We start from the raw sequence: 5,523 nt of genomic DNA, 5'->3' as shown, positions 1-5,523 counted from the left end.
GGGCCCACGGGCACACACGTGTGTGGACGGGCCCAGACTCCTGTCTTGCACAGCGGGAGCAAGGCCACGACCCCAAGAGGCAAGGAGAAGGCGCCGTCCTGAGCTCCCGCCTCCTCCGGTCACGTGACACAACAACACTTGACTCCAATTGGTCAAAGATACGAACTGCCCGCCTCTACAAGGTAGGGGCTCTCGGATTGGTTAGCGCAGACCCGGATGCTATGACAACAGGTGGTTACTGACAAGGTTTCCGGAGCCCCTGGGTATAGTGGGAATTGTATTCTCGATCTGGCGCGATGGGTGCTGGAACTTTTCTCGCCTTCATATTTTGAGGTCCAGAGGAGTATGGCTTTCTGGGAGTTGTAGTCTTGGCTGCAGAAAAGGCGTGTAACTGGGGGAACTGTCAAGGAAGTTCTCTCATCCCAACAAAGCACGCTTTAAGGGTAGTATTCTATCCTTAAAGATACCCTTAAAGTTTAGGCTACCGAGTTAAAAGATACAATCTCTTTCGAAAGGGAACTCACGGTTTAAAGAGTGAGCTGCACTCTCCTAATAGAGCCTTTCCTATTTTCCTATACACAAATATATGAGGCAGAATGTTCTTTATTTCAGTCTTAACCAGTCAAAGCAAAACAAAACAAAGCACACGACTGCATTTGGCCTACGGCTTTATTTTGTAAACTAGTTTTTATTTCTTTTTTATGAAAAGTAAAATTTTAAATATTATGGTTTCCAAAGCTGCATATAAGAAAACAGAGAAAACTATTTGCATCAAGCATGCAGAGCGTTCACTTTTGTCTCCTTCCACTTCGGTTACATAAGGTAGTTATATCATAATAGGATCAGGCAGAAAAAAGTGATTGTCAAAGATAATATTAATATGAATTAGTGCAGTAATTAAAACTATATCTGACAAAGTTGAGTTTTCCTTTGGAAAGTTTCTAAATCAGTATTTCACCTCTACAGGACACATAAATAATGCTTATGTTACCTAAATACATATTTAAAATTTAGTTTTTGCAAATATTCTATGACATATATAAGTTTACCCATATGACCTTAGTCTTACAGAGGTGTATGTATTCTCTTTAGAAATTAGGTTAGTGATGATACTCTTCAGGTAGTCTCTTACAACATTAAAGTCAGCCAGTCACAACACAGCATGACATCCTCTTCTTTCAAGTTCAGTTCACTTCAGTCACTAAGTCATGTCAGGCTCTTTGCGACCCCGTGGACTGCAGCACACCAGGCATCTCTGTCCATCACTATCTCCCTGAGTTTCCTCAAAGTCATGTCCATTGAGTTGGTGATGCCATCCAACCATCTCACCCTCTGTCGTTCCCATCTCCTCCCACTTTCAATCTTTCCCAGCATCAGGGTCTTTTGCATCAGGTGGCCAAAGTATCGGAGTTTCAGCTTCAATATCAGTCCTACCAATAAATACTCAGGACTGATCTCCTTTAGGATTTGATCTCCTTGCAGTCCAAGGGGCTCTCAAGAGTCTTCCCCAACACCACAGTTCAAAAGCATCAATTCTTCAGCGCTCAGCTTTCTTTAAGGTCCAACTCCCACATCCATACCTGACTACTGGAAAAATCATAGCTTGTTTCAAAGGTACACATAAAAATGCAATAACATTTTTGAGCTTCAATTATGTACTGATTTATTACAATAAAGTCTTAGGGCAGAGATTGTGTCTTTTTCATCTCTGTATCCCTGGTCAGCAGCAGAGTATTGAATTTATGACATATCATGATTTTATTCAACAGTATACCTATCCAAATTATACTATGCTATTTTGCAGTTTCCAGACTCCATGTTACTTTCTATATGTTCTCAAGTTCTATAATATGTTTCCACTTTCTTTCTACAGGGAACTAAAAATCCAAGGAAGCACGCTTTTCATTTCTTCGAGACCTCCCCTCCACAAATACACACTCCTCATTTTTTACCCCAATATGTACCAGGTATTGAAGGTTCTACATAAAACAGATGTGCAATAAATTCGTACTGAAATAACTAATTACAAAGAAAGGGTTTCTTGGAGGAAGTAAAGAGACCAAGGAAAACTAGTTATCTTGAATATATTTATCTCTTTAAAATGTTAAATGAGGGGAATTCTCTAGTGGTCCAGTGGTTAGAATGCAGCACCTTCACTGTCAGGGCCCAGGTTAGATCCCTGGTCAGAGAACTAAGATCCTGCGAACCTCAGGGCATGGCCAAAAAGAAGAAAAGAAAAATTTTAATAAGTAGTCTTATAAGATATGCAGATGACACCACCCTTATGGCAGAAAGTGAAGAGGAACTAAAAAGCCTCTTGATGAAGGTGAAAGAGGAAAGTGAAAAAGTTGGCTTAAAACTCAACATTCAGAAAACGAAGATCATGGCATCCGGTCCCATCACTTCATGGGAAATAGATGGGGAAACAGTGGAAACAGTGTCGGACTTTATTTTGGGGGGCTCCAAAATCACTGCAGATGGTGACTGCAGCCATGAAATTAAAAGACGCTTACTCCTTGGAAGAAAAGTTATGACCAAACTAGATAGCATATTGAAAAGCAGAGACATTACTTTGCCAACAAAGGTCCGTCTAGTCAAGGCTATGGTTTTTTCCAGTGGTCATGTATGGATGTGAGAGTTGGACTGTGAAGAAAGCTGAGCGCCGAAGAATTGATGCTTTTAAACTGTGGTGTTGGAGAAGACCCTTGAGAGTCCCTTGGACTGCAAGGAGATCCAACCAGTCCATTCTGAAGATCAGCCCTGGGATTTGTTTGGAAGGAATGATGCTAAAGCTGAAACTCCAGTACTTTGGCCACCTCATGGAAAGAGCTGACTCATTGGAAAAGACTCTGATGCTGGGAGGGATTGGGGGCAGGAGGAGAAGGGGACGACAGAGGATGAGATGGCTGGATGGCATCACCAACTCAATGGACGTGAGTCTGAGTGAACTCCGGGAGTTGGTGATGGACAGGGAGGCCTGGCATGCTGCGGTTCATGGGGTCGCAAAGAGTCAGACACGACTGAGCGACTGAACTGAACTGAACTGAGTCTTATAAGGCAATCTAAAAACGCTTTAGATAGCATTTTAAATTGTAGTGGATTTTGAAAGTCTTCATCACAAGGGAAAAACCTTAGCTAGACTTCCCTGTGCTGATCATTTCACAGTATAGACAAGTACTGAAGCATTACATTATAGCCCCGAAAATAATATAATGTTGTATGTCAGTTATACCTCAATTTTAATTAATTAAAATTCTAGAATTAATAATCCATTCCAATCAACATCACAAAGAAATCCTCTGAATTAAAAATATATATATGCATCTTGGGGCTTCCCTGGTGGCTCAGACAGTAAAGTCTGCCTGCAGTACAGGAGACCTGGGTTCAATCCCTGCATCGGGAAGATTCCCTGGAGAAGGAAATGGCAACTCTCACCAGTATTCTGTCTGGAAAATCTCATGGATGGAGGAGCCTGTCAGGCTACAGGGGTCACAAGAGTCAGACACGACTGAGCAACTTCACTTTTCACTTTCTTTATATGCATCTTATCTTGGAACAATACCTACTATAACAATAGTATTCTGTCTGTATCAACTTCAAAGTCAGGCCATGCATACAGTCTCTTAAAGAAAATTTCTCCAGCTACGCAGAAGCTGTGGTCTGCCTTTCTCTCTGGTTATACCTTATTAGTGATCATCTAACCCAAAGGCAGCATTTATTAGCCAGAGAGTTATGAGCTACAATGGAGAACTTTGCCCAAGGAAAAATGATAGCTAACATTTGAGACAATCAGATTCTCTGTATTTTTTTTCCCTTTTTCCCCTCTATTTAAACTTGAAAATTCAGAGCAAAGAGAAAAACAGCAAAGAAAGAAGGTGTGATACTGAGTTAGAACCATGAGGCTAACTAAAGATAGGTGGAAGCAGAAACTATAGGGAGAATAAAAGGCATCCTTACTGGAAAATAAGTACAACTGTATTTATAGATAATGATAAATAGAAAAAATATTTAAATCCACTAAAATCTGTTGAAACTGATTTTTTTTAAGTTCAGCAAGCTTATATAGGAAAGAGGGTCAACATACAAGAATCAGTTATATTTCTATACACCAGCAATTAAGTCAAAATTAAATTAAGAAAACAATTTCATTTATAATAGCATAAAAAACAAATCATATGTTCATTAGCTAATGACTGGGCAAATAAAATGTACACAGAGACAATGGAATATTATATAGCAACAAAAAGGAACGAAGTTGTGGCATAAGCTACAGTATACAAGAGCCTCAAAAACATTATGCCAAGTGAAAGAACAAACACAAAAGACCACATACTGTATGTGCGTTAGTCACTCAGTCCAACTCTTTGCAACCCCATGGATTGTAGCCCACCAAGCTCCTCTGTCCATGGATTTCTCCAGGAAAGAATACTGGAGTGGGTTGCCATTTCCTTCTCCCAGGCTATCTTCCCAATCCAGGGATTGAACCCAGGTCTCCCGCATTGCAGGCAGATTCTTTACCATCTTTACCAGGGAAGCCCCTAACATACATACTGTATGATTCTCAGTTCAGTTCAGTTCAGTCATTCAGTTGTATCCAACTCTTTGTGACCCCATGGACGCCAGGCCTCCCTGTCCATCACCAACTCCTGGAGTTTACTCAAACTCATGCCCATTGAGTCAGTGATACCATCCAACCATCTCATCCTCTGTTGTCCCCTTCTCCTGCCTTCAATCTTTCCCAGCATCAGGATCTTTTCCAATGAGTCAGTTCTTCACATCAGGTGACCAAAGTATTGAAGTTTCAGCTTCAACATCAGTCCTTCCAATGAATATTCAGGACTGATTTCCTTTAGGATGGACTGGTTGGATCTCCTTGCAGTCCAAGGGACTCTCAAGAGTCTTCTCCAACACCACAGTTCAAAAGCATCAATTCTTCAGCACTCAGCTTTCCTTAGAGTCCAACTCTCACATCCATACATGACTACTGGAAAAACCATAGCCTTGACTAGACGGACCTTTGTTGGCAAAGTAATGTCTCTGCTTTTTAATATGCTATCTAGGTTGGTCATAACTTTCCTTCCAAAGAGTAAGTATCTTTTAATTTCATGGCTGCAGTCACCATCTGCAGTGATTTTGGAGCCCCCAAAAATAAAGTCTGCCACTGTTTTCACTGTTTCTCCATCTATTTGCCATGAAGTGATGGGACCAGATGCCATGATTTTCGTTTTCTGAATGTTGAGCTTTAAGCCAACTTTTTCACTCTCCTCTTTCACTTTCATCAAGAGGCTCTTTAGTTCTTCACTTTCTGCCATAAGGGTGGTGTCATCTGCATATCTGAGGTTGTACGATTCTATTTAAATGAAATGTACAGAGTAGACAAATCTATTAAAAATGAAATAGGTTAGACTTGTCAAAGGAGTGACTTCTGGTTGGTGCAAAATTTCTTTTTTGAAAGTAATAAAAATATTCTTTAATCAGATTATAGTGATCCTTGTACAAATTCATAAATATACCAACATTCAT

This window comes from Bison bison, unplaced genomic scaffold (assembly GCF_000754665.1).
Source record: "Bison bison bison isolate TAMUID 2011002044 unplaced genomic scaffold, Bison_UMD1.0 scf7180017864530, whole genome shotgun sequence".
Taxonomy (NCBI): domain Eukaryota; kingdom Metazoa; phylum Chordata; class Mammalia; order Artiodactyla; family Bovidae; genus Bison; species Bison bison.
Note: the sequence above shows the minus strand (reverse complement) of the source record.